The following is a 12,701-nucleotide window of genomic DNA, read 5'->3' as shown; positions in this document are numbered from 1 at the left end:
GCTTATCAGAGCAGGAAGCCTCTCTGCAGCATCCCTGATCCGTACCCCTGGCAGGCAGCACACCTTCCTTGAGACTGGGTCAGGCCAATAGGTGGATGCCTCTGTGCCTTTTGAAGTAGAGTCTCCTACTACTACAACCCACCGCTTTTTCCTGGTGGCACCAGTAGAGACTTTCTTTACCAGTGCACTAGTCGGCTGTTTCTGGTGTGAGTGTGTTTCCTCATAAGGCCCCTGCAGGACAGCAAAGCAGTTCTGGGTGGGGACAACAGATTTAGGAGGAAGCCCCTGGCTTTTAATTGTCCTCTTCATCCTTTCTTTGTTGTTGTTGTGTTTTGTTTTTGTTTTTTTTTTGTTTTTTTTTTTGTTGCTCTTTCCCAGCTTCCTGGGTTAATGGCCTCCTTCTTTCCTCTGTGAGCTACAGTGGATGCTTGAGGCCCCTGCAGAGTTTGGGCCTGGACCAAGCATTCCTGCTTCCTCTCAGATTCCCTGACATCTTGCAGCCTACTGACATCGTCCCACAGCTCAGCCCCTGCTGCAAGAGGAGTCGCAACAGGGAGCACCGAGTGCAGCCCTGCCCATTTTGCACCCTCCCCTCACCAGACCAGTGCAGGCACTCTCTACACTCCGAGCTCTGCACTGCAGCCTTCCCTCTCATCGGCTCTGTCTGGGTGCGTGCGCTGGCCACCACTGGGGCAGCCAGAGCAGAGCTCCCAGGCCGGGCCCTGATCATACGGCGAGGACTCTCCATCCAACTCACCTGCCTGTGTAAACTGCTTCAACCCACCCTAGCTGCTCACGCTCCCTGGGGTAGGTTTTTACCCAGTCAGGGCTGCTGCCGCTCTTCCTGGCTCCGCCCCCTGTGAGTCCGCTGCTCGCGTCAGCCGAGCTGCCGGCTCTTGGGCAAGTTCTGTGCAGGACTTGAGGCTCCCTCAATGGCTGTCTCCACTCTGAGTTGAGGCTGCTGGACGCTGAGCTTCCCCTGCTCCGGTGTTGAAGGCGTCCTGTCTCGAGCTACTCACCTCAGCAATTGACGTAATGAACCTGTCTTGGAAAAATACTATTTACTATTTATATTAATATCTTGTATGGTGAAATAGACAAACCCACTTAGATACATGGGCTGTCACCAACCTTGGCAGAATTATAAAATATATGAGGAATAGGATTAGAATTTAGAATTATCATGATTAATTGTAGAAATGAGATGAAATCAGTAAGAGTAAATTCAGTATAAAAGCAGAAGAAACACTGCATTGAAAAAAAAAATCAAATGTGGAAGTCTAAAATGGACATATAGATGAAGCAACAGCCTGAATAGCTGAATAAAACCAGAAAGTTAACCAAAATAGCAAATTTATTTTGAAGTATATTAAGAAAATGGCTGTAAACAAGAAAGCCAAGTATTTCCTCTCCCCTCAAAAATAATAAATCCTTAAAACAAAACCTAAGAATTATTTTAATCTCCGCAAGGTCTCTTTCTTAAAGAATATCCATTGCCCTCAGAAGGTATTTTCTTAAATTATAAAGAACATAAAAGAAACCATAGGCATTTCTGAATTGCATGTCTAGAACATGTGGAAGGTAAATCTTTTAATATTCTATTTTTTCTTGTTCTGCAGACCTTTAAAAAACATGAATTGAAACAATTAGAGAAACTACACAAACTTATAGGATACTTCGGTGCTGTGCTTTTTTTTAAAAAAAAGACAAATCTTATCAGCTTTAAAATGAGATTTATAAAAAAGAGATTAAAGAAATTGGAATTGTTTGATCTAGAAAAACTGAAATTTGTTTTATACCATGATACTAGTTTTCAAATGCATAAAGAAAAGCTACTGAGAGGAGAGCAACTAACTGTTTTCCAGATCAATGAAGGGCAGGACAAAAAATGACACATTTAATTTTCACTCAAGCAGGTTTCCATGAAACACTGAATTATCTTATTCTGAGAGCCAGACATATACAACTGAAAGGGTAATTTGTTTTTCAGCACACAAAGAAAGATGTATCAAAATCATGTCCATTCACTTCTACTGGACTCCTTATAAAATAAAGCAGAACTGTAAAATGAGTGTGTGTATTGAAATCAGGTCCCACTTGAGCTATTGGCTTTGCTGAGATATGTCTCTGAAATAATCCAAGTTACATGTGGAAGTGCTTCTATTTTCCTGGGTCAAATCCTCAGTAATCTTGCAAATTTAGTATAAATGCTGAAGAAAGTAAATTCAAATTAAACTAACAATCATTTTGTGAAATTAGAATGCAATTTGAAGCAGAAGGTCAAAATGCACTTCAGAAAAAAATACAGTCTCATGCTGAGACAAAACATAAGAGGAAAATGCAAAGGGAATATTGTCACTTTGATGTGTGAGAAATACGAAGTTCTACCAAAAAGATACCATTTTCATGTGACCAAGGTAACAGTAAATGACCAAGGTAACAGTGGTATCATCACTATGATACCACATACAAATAAAATCATCTGTGCTGCTACACAAAAAAAAAAATATAATACTTTAAAATGAAACTGAATATTTTTTAAATTATCTTTTAGTCTCTTTTTCTCTCCTTTTGTCCCTGTCTGTTTCTTCTTCTTTTTTTTTTTTCTTCTTCACTCCATGCCTACTCATACTGATTTTTTTTCTGGCAGTAAAAAAATATATAAAGAGATAAATCTTTAATCCAATTCTGAGCACACAGAGATTTTCTGATCAGGCGTATGTTTGGCACAAAGTAAGTCCAAAACAAAAGAGAAGACAGAAAGATGTTTTAGCCTCTTATTGTCCTGAGGGCTCACCTCTGAATCGCAAATTTTTATGAGTTCTTATTGTCACAACTCAAAGCAGTCCTTAAGAAATGTATCAGTCTGGTAAGCCTCACACACTAGTATAGCAGTGCACAGTGATCTGATGGTAAGAAGGGCCAGTATTGTGTATGACATGCAAAATATAGTGTCTTTTGTTTGTATTTTTAGTCTACTTCTCTGAATCAATTATATACTTGCCCTCCACCTGTGTAATCTGCTCATTTTGCTTACCAGTGCAGATCATCTTGATGTTTCCCATCTAGTTTAAGGATTTACCTATGTAAATGAAAGTCTTTACTAACAGGAGTAATTACTTCAGCAGAGAAGCCAATGAAGTCTTTACATATAGAAACTTAAAGCAAATGGCTGTTACTTTAAGGAAACAGAGACCAAAGCATGTTTGCTTTCTCTGCCAAAATCATTGCAAATAATGGTTATTAATTATTAGTAATTAGTATTGCCATTTGTTTGCTGCAGTATGTTTAAGTCCCAGATGAGATGAGTAAATTGGTTTAATTATCAGAACATGTATGTGTTGTCTGGGATTAGTTAAAGGAGCATATTGCTGTTGCCCATTCACAGGGACTGGAAACATTGGTCATTTAATTCCTAGTGGTACATCCAGTTGTCAAGGCCATAGTTTGAAAAACTATGCTTCAAGTAGGGGGGACAATTTTTTTTTCTAGTTTATCTGTAACTGGGGATATTGAAAGTATTTCAAAGTAGCAAAATGAGTAGGAAACATCATCCCCCATGCTTGTGAAACTGAAGTTATTTGTGGTGACAGCACTGAATTATCATCTCCACAGTAATGGTATGGACTGCTTGTGGCTGAGCCAGGGGCTGAGATGCACAGGAACAAGCTTTTCCAATTCAAGACACAGCTGTAAGCAACAGTAAACTTTTCTCCTCCATGATTTGTCCTTTTTCTGCTTTTGAAGCCTTATATATACATAAAATGGGTCTCAGCTAACATAAAATCTAACTTACAGATACCTTGCCTTGCTTCAGGCTCCCTTTATACACACTGGGGTGAAATAGATATCGTCAGAGAGCAATGCATTTCATGAAACAGATATCTAAGACTGGCCAGATGAAACTTTTTGGAGTTTCTAACCGTAGATTCATTCTGAGAGAATACTTTTTTTTTTCTCAACATAGTGAGCACACAATAGCTTCAAAAAGTTTCAAAACTATTCCAGTTACACTAAAACTCAAGTCTCAAGTAAAAATTATTTTCTTTGCATATTGACCTCTTTGAGTGAAAGCATAAAAAATACACTAACTTTCAATGTTACATATATATAATTCTGAAATCTGAAAATCTTCTGATCTAACTGAATTATTTCATAATATCCATAAGGATTTGTCGTGGTTAAATCAAGTCCACACACAGCTCGTTCATTCACTCCCCCCTTTGCTCCCCCAGCTCCCGGAGAGTTAGGAAGGAGAATCCAAAGAATGTAGCCCCCACGGATTGAGATAAGCACAGTTTAATAGCTAAGGCATAACACAAATCACTACTGCTACTACTACTACAAATAATAATGATAAAGCCAATAACAAGTGAAGAGAATACAACACCTCACCAGCCACCGACCCATAACTCACCCCACCCTGCCCGACCGAGCACCAACTGATACCTCCTCCATCCCCCTAGAGCTCCCGCCCTTCCGTATTTCTCCCAGTTACCTCCTCGGTATGACGTGCTGTAGTAAGGAATACCTCTTTGGCTAGCCCGGGTCAGGTGTCCTGTCTCTCCTTCCTCCCATCCTCCCCTCCTCCCTGGCAGAGCATGAGCTCAGAAAAGGCCTTGGACAAACCAAACATTTGAGCAGTAATTCAAAACATAATTGCTATCAGCAACCGTTCTCAGCCCGAAAGTCAAAACACAGCACTGCACCAGCCACCAAGAGGGGAAAAATGACTGCTACTGGTCAAACCAGGACATTATCCACCCCTTATTCCATACCAGATTATAATTTTAAATTGGGAAAACATGACATCTGTAAAATTCTATAGAAGCTACAGAAAAGAATAAAGCAAAGAAAAAGAAAAACTGCCTATGTAAGAGCAGATTTATTACATTCCTGAAAGACAGAGATGAAAGCACAGGTCATTTGATTTTTTTCAGATAATTGATTAAATCCTGATACTTCAAGTTGCTCATTGCAGCTGGGTCACTTTGTTTATACGAAGGAGCCAGACAATTCTGCTGGGAGTATTGCAGCATCAATAATACCTTTTCTAAGAAGCTTTGATCTGATACTTTATTAAAAATTGCACACACAAAAACAAAACAAAAAAACAATGAAAAATCCCCAAACAAAAAACCCACAAAAAGCTAACAAAAAAGAAAAGCAAAGAGCAAAAGAAAAACCCCAAAACCAACAGAAAAAACCCACCAGCAACAAACTAACAGCTCAATCTCAGAAGATTCAGAATTCAGAGAACTTCAGCCCATATTAACTTGAGTTAATAAAGATATGAATAATTGCATTTGAGTCTCAGATTGCTAATATTTAGAAGCAGATTAACAACTGCAGTCTTGGATAGTGGCACCTGAGCCACTGAATTCAATGGGAATGGCTAAAGACTGCAATCCATATGTTGTGGTTTAAGCCAAGCCGTAAATCAGAACCACACAGTCTCCCTCTCACTCCCTCCCTTCCGCTTCCCGCTCCTGGAGGGATGGGGAGGAGAATCAAAAGAAAGTAACTCCCATAGGTTGAGATAAGAACAGTCCAGTAACTAAGGTGTAACACAAACCACTATTGCTACCACCAATAATAATAATGATAAGGGAAATAACAAGGGAAGGGAATACAACCGCTCACCACCGGCTGACCAATACCAAGGCAGACCAAGCAGTGAACTAGCCTTTCTGGGTAACTGCCCCCATTAGGGTTATATATTGAGAAGAATATATACAAATGCATTTCTGAAAATGGGTGTGTTTCTAATGATGTAGGTATCTTTGAGCAAAGCAAGAGCACTAGAAAATTGCAGTAGCAGAGCAAGATCAAAAAAAAATGAAGTGTTCTGTAGTATAAAGGTAACTGTAAGGCCATGCATAGACTTCTGCTGGGGCAAATAGGAACATGCTAACTAGATGGGAGCTCTTAGCTTGTGATTGTTAGGAACATTGACACGTGGGACCTATACCCATTGTATGAGCAGAGCTAATTTGTATTATGTAATACTGTATACATATGAATAACCCATGCACAGCAAACCAATGTTTAAATGTTTGAAGAATTTATTCTGATAATATCTTTCCAATGAATTTTGTCAGTATATTCACATTATATATTTTAAATATATTGTTTATAACATTGAAATAGATGCTGTCATTATATTTAGATATGATTTAAATTTTCCTTAGATTTATAAAACACATGATGGATGCTGACGTTTTTTACACTTTGAATTATTGTCAAACTTTGCAATTTTAATTGTCTCATGTGTAACTGGTTAAATACATCAGATGTTTTTATCTCCAGACCTTCATTATCAAATACACTTGGAACAGGTCCTTTCACAAGTACAAACAAGAAGTTTCTTCAGAAATATGTGTTAGTAAAATATAATCCACCTTATCCACAGAATATAATGTTGTTTCATTTTTATCTATCTGTACATTGGTGTGACAGGGAAACAAGAGCACAACTAACATAACCATTATATCAGATCATAGCTATCATCAGCTCTCAAGCAGTTTTAGTGATTTACACTGAAGTGGAGAAAATGTAGACGTTGGCCTAGCTCTTGAACTAGGGATGATCTCTTTAATATTATATGCCTTCTTCTTTTTGTCCTAAACTTATGAAAATAATAGTGATATAACCTGCTTCCAGCATGCACATCAACTTGTCTTTGCTCTTATGAATTACTTCTGAGGATTGTATTGCAAATTGTGTAGAGTCCTGTTGACTGGAACAAATTCCATGTAATCAAGGATAACTTTTTACAATGGCAAATGAACCTTTATTGGAAACTTGCGTACCCATGATTCAAAAAAATAAAAGAGTTGTTAAGGTCTCAGTGCAAATAAAGACAATATTCAACTTTATCAGTATCAAGCTTGTTCTTTTTACTGGGCAGTAATGTGCAAGCATTGATTGAAGAAAGTTGCATAAGAAGTCAAGTTGTTTAATGCAGAAGTTATAAGCTCTGTTAGAATTATTAATCAATCTATTGTTTAAACAATGTGAATAGAAGTAAGTTATTTCCAACTCAACTCTTCCAGGTGACCTAAAAAGACAAAAAATGTAAGTCATATACTTGCATAATGAAAAAGGCTTCCTGCTTCCTGTTTTTTTGGGCTTGCATATAATTGGATCTGCCTCAATTATTACCAAGACTTGGGTCTGTAATCTGGTTATCTTAAATTTCTGTTTTCTCTTCAGGTTATACCTACTAGTTAAGTTGTATCTATTGTATTTATATTATACTGAGTTAAATAAAGATTTTGATATTTCTGCATTTAAAAACTGAAATGTTTGGCTGTCAGCTGAAAACCAAAGCCAAACAAAAATATTCTGAGGAAAATAAACACTTTCTATCCATGGTTCTCTGTAAAATAAAGCAGGTGTCCTTTAAAACTGAATTCTGCTTTTAATGTGTTACTACATAACATGATACTATAGTTCTTCATATTTTCCTTTATGTCATTTATTTTTGTGTAAGATTGTATGGGCTTTTTTAACTTCTAGAGCAAAAATAACTAAACAAAGCAATTTATGCCCTCATTGTTTCTGAAGAGGTAGGCTCCTCATCCAGATGATACCTTAACTCCTTGCAAGGTCAGCTTCAAGACATTTTAGCAGCCAAAGTAAATGAGAATAGCAAGCATAACACATTTATACATAGTGGAGTAGTACCTGTCAAACTATATTGCTGCAGTCCTTATATCACTGATGTGAATTATATTTCTCTGGTCTGCAAATATCTCCAAAGGCACAATGTACACAACAGAGTGGAAGAAACTGACTTGTGCACCGAGACTTTCATAGACATGACTGTTTTTTACAGAAAAGGAATCAAAACAAAACTCTGGCAGCCAGCTAATCTTTGTTATGCATTATTTGATATCTGCTTTACTCAGCATGAATGACTCATTAGAAAGTTTATTTCAGTAAGAAAGAGCACTCTTACCGTCATTCAAGTAGTACATTTTAAATAACGACAAACAGTGCAGCCGAGGAGTTAATCAGATCTCTAGCTTCCCACCCTTTGTTGGAACAATATTCTTCAGTAATCTCAACAGGCTATCCACAAACTGCATTGACATTTTTTCAGATCCTCAAGCACTATTTGCTTCTTTATCAAAGCCTGTGATATGCAAGAATGCTCTAGGCACTGAACAAGTCAAGAACCTCTCCTGCTATTTGCTCAAGAGTATTTCATTGAGAGATTTTCCTTTAATCAAAATAAATAGTCTGTTTCACGCCAAAAGTGATCTTATTGACAGATCCTAAGAATGTTAAATGAACAACCTGTTCTGTAAATGTTGCTTTTCTAATTTAAAATCATTACAGCACTGGAGCACTGACATGGTGTTATTTGTTATAATTTCTTGTTTGGTTTGTGTAAGTTATTACTGTGATTTCTTCTTTGATTTTAGCTTTATTTTAAATCTTTAGCACAGCATTTATGTTTATATTTACAATCCGCACTGTGAACCAATGCATGGAAGTGAGCGATATCAATACTGCTTTAATATTGGTTTAGACATTTCCTAAATTAGATCTCATAACTTTTTAATATTCAACAGATTCATGTTTCAAAATTAGTTCTTTAATAAATTTTACATTTCTCTTGGTATTCAGCTATTTTTATTTTTCTGTGTTACTTCAGAACACATATAATGAAAAATGAGGCAACTATCATAAAATATAGTGAATAATGAGATGATATAACTAATGGATAATTAAAAAATTACATTTTAGCATAAAATTCTTGGATTTTAAACTTTGCTACATTTCCAAGGGAAGTGAGAACCCATGGATTTGCAGTCAAATTTTTTAAAATATATTTTTATATAAAACACACAGAAGCCATCCTATAGCAGGATAAATAGTACGGAGAAGAGCAGTGTTATGATTGGGTTCAGAAAATGCAAAAATTATAATATTAATGAAGATAAGAATCTATAAAAGTCTCCTGTTACACAAGCAGTAGGTAAAGCTGCTCAAAACATATTTTTTTTAAATTTCAGAAATCTGAGTATGTTTTGTAGTCAAGACTATACGTATGACAATGCATATGCATTTATTTTTAAACAAGTAATACTATGAAACTGAAGTATTCACGATAATCAATGTGTATGTACCATCTCTGTACATACTGAATGAAAAATATTCTAAACATAAAACTTATTTATTCATAAAAACTCACAATACCACCGCATTGTTTTTTCCAAATATGATTTTCTCTTTAAAACTTTATAATGCAACCTATATTCACCAAGGAAAGTTTCATTTGCACACTTGTATTACTTCCAATAATGAGATTTAGCATATAATCATACAGGAGAACTATTTTGCACTTGCTCCACCCCTCCCCCCCCAAAAAAAAAACAAGTCAACAATAAACCCCTACCAACAAGTATCAATAATACAGCAGATGCAGTTTTTTTATTTTTCTTAAGAAAAAAAAAAGATATTATTCATCTTCAAAAACAAAGAAAAAGTAACCTAATTTACTATAGGATTTCCCTGTTAATAATCTCCTAATCTTGTTAACGTCACAGTTGATCGCCATCAATTTTTCTTACTCTATTTACTGTTACAAATCTTGGAAATGTCCTATTTATTGTAGGCACTACAATGAACCCTGCAATTGTTTGGGTTTTTCTTTTTTTTTTTTTCCCATTCCTTTCTTCTTTTTAATTTTTCTTTTAAATTTATTTTTTTATCTCACTTTTTTGTGTGTATAGCACTGTAAGAAATGTCTGTTCTCCACCATGAAATTAAAGGATGCCTTCTAAGCTTTCACTGATAAAGTGGGTACCAAGCAATTCAGGCTCACTTCTTCCATTACTGAGAATCACTGCTTTCCCTTTATTTCTGCTGCTGCTGCTGTATAAAAAGGCAAGAGGACTGCCAGTATTACGCTTGTCCTGAGTAAAGTTATGACCCGTTCTTCCACAGATACGGAGGCACAAGGACATATTGAATCATACTACGTCAAATGTAATATAGTCTGCTTTCTGCACTAACTCTGTCATATTTTAACGCACATAGGCAGCTCAGCCCCCTACAGCCACTCACTCACTGCCACCCTGATGAGGATGGAGGAGTGAACCAGAAGAGGAAAAGTGAGAAAACTTGTGAGTTGAGATCAAGACAGTTAAATAGGTAGCCAAAGCTGCAAGTGCAAACAAAACAAAACAAGGAATTCGGTCACCACTTCCCATCACCAGGGAGGTGTTCATCCATCTCCTGCAAAGCAGGACAACATCACAAGTAATGATTAGTTAGAAAAAACAGACACCATCATTCTGAATGTCCCCACATCCTTCTGCTTCCCTCACCTTTTTTGCTGAGCATGATGTCAACAGAAATCCAAAAGATATCCCCATACAAGCTACTATGAAGAAAATAAACTTTTTCCACCCAATAGCAGTATACTGTGAGATCAGGGATATTTATGGTCTGTTTTGATTGCTGACTTTGTTTTTTTCTTTTTTACTTCCATGTGTATATTTTAGAGTTTTATAACTGTTCCTTCTCAGAGTGCATCAATGTCTAGATGTAAAAAAATGATGGTATCTAGGCATGCATGTATCTCCTTGGCTATATACAGGTTCACAAACACACACATGCAAAAAGGCAAAACAAACAGAAAACAATATTTATACATTGTGGTGGGGCTAGAATGAAGAACTACTCAGATTTCCAGTACTTTCCTTGTTGTGCAAGCATCTCAGAGGTTGAATAGTGAAAAGACATTATACTATGCTTTACTACAGTTAAAATTATATTAAGAAAGGAAAATCTCCATTTGGCTTTCAGAGACACAGAGCAAAGGATCTTCTTAGCTCATTATTCAGTAAAGAAGTAGAATTATGTGCAAGCAGTACACAATAAAGAAAGCAAAGAAAAAGTGTGGTTGTGTTTGTGCTCATGTTAATTCTCTTGTTTTCTTGTTTCAAGACATTTTGAATTCTAACCTCCACTCATCCCTCAGGAGTGCCCAGCAGATTTAATTTTTAGTCTTCAAAACATGTTTTAGCAGCAGCTGAAAATATTACAACAGCCAGGGTAGCACAAAGACACCAAGCGGTCTCTGCAAAAAAAGGTCTTCTGCTGTCTGGCACCAGCTTCTCAATAATCTGACCATGCCTTTCCATAACATTTGGCTTTTAGCTGTCATCATTCAAATGATGCTAGACTGTCTGCTTACTCTCCAGGAGCCCAAAGGAAAAAGCTGACAAGAGTTTTGGAGGGTGCATGGCTGGAGAAACTCCTGCTGCAACTTAGGTGTGGTCATGCCACAGCAGCTAAGCTGATGTTTTGTACCATTATACTTTCAACAGCAACCTGTTTTTTTGAAAATCCTTAACCACCTCTCACTGAGATTTACAAATGAAAATACGGAGGTCACTTAATAAATTCGGTGGGAGGCAGACCTCCTCCCCTTCCATCTTGTTAGATACTTTTATGAGGGCCTGAAAGTGTTTACACACTGCCACCTGCTGCTTCTACCTCCTTGATCTGAGCTTGCTCTGCTCCCAGCAGGGCTGGCGATCTGCTTTTCTCTAATTCTGCTTGTCCTCCCGCAGTTTGATCCAGAGCCCAATGGAGTCAAAGACTCCTAAGACTTCATTTGGCTTCAGTGGATTTTAGAGTCTGCCAGATACATAATTAATTTATTTCAATGGGCTATGAATCAGGCTTTTTGTACTGCCAGATGTATAATTAATATTTCAGGATGAATTCCAGGTATCTTGCTGCTTTATAAGGTTCTTCCTACTGTCTCAGTTCCTGTCCCCCATGTAGCAAGGTCATAAATTAAATTCTTATGTTCTTGTCAAGAAGCAGATCAATAAAATTAATAAAACAGTGATTTGATGCTTTTAAATACCTATCAGTTACACAAGAAAAATATCTCAAAGGATATTCCAGTCTCAAAACCAACAGCTTTCTTACCCTGAAGCTTCCAAATAAGGTTTATTTTTTCATCATCTGATAAACTGCATCTTTGTCTGCAATTTTGTCCTTTTTCAGAACTTGAGGAAGAGTTTAAAGTTGTTTATGTATGAAAAAAGCACAGCTGAATTTACTGAAATGTCCTGTTATCACTAGTTTTATGCATTATTTTAAACATCTTTGTTACATTAATGATTAAAAGTGGATGTCCTGAACAAGTGAGGTAACTGGAGTATTTCATTCTTTTGTGAGGGCTTATCTTGAAATTAAATATGTTTTTTTTTTTTTTTATTCCCACAAAAGCAGCTTTGCTTCCTTTGAAATCCCAGGTTGCAACACAAGCCTGACATATTCTAGCCTGTTAAGAGATCCTCACTCTTCAAAACAGTGTAGCCTGTTACTCCCACTGTTACTCCTAACACATCCTCTCACCTTTTAACTCTAAGGCAAACATCTATTTTCCCCAAGGATCAGTTGTACACTAGAATAGTATCTGCTCTAGCATTATGAATTAAATGTCTATCTAAAATAAGCATATTTTTAAAAGATACAAATTAACTTGGCTGTACCGTTGGTTCTCCTTTCTGAACAAACTGCTGTATAAAAATCAGTAGATATTTGGGATAGTGAAGAAATATCAAAGCTTTCATATGAACACATAAAAATAACATTTTCTTTCACTGACCTTCCTGGTTTTTGGTTGAATGACCCTGACTGGCTTTTTGGTCTGGATTCAAATC

Source organism: Melopsittacus undulatus, chromosome 2 (genome assembly GCF_012275295.1).
Source record: "Melopsittacus undulatus isolate bMelUnd1 chromosome 2, bMelUnd1.mat.Z, whole genome shotgun sequence".
NCBI classification, from domain to species: domain Eukaryota; kingdom Metazoa; phylum Chordata; class Aves; order Psittaciformes; family Psittaculidae; genus Melopsittacus; species Melopsittacus undulatus.
This window is presented reverse-complemented; position numbering follows the sequence as displayed.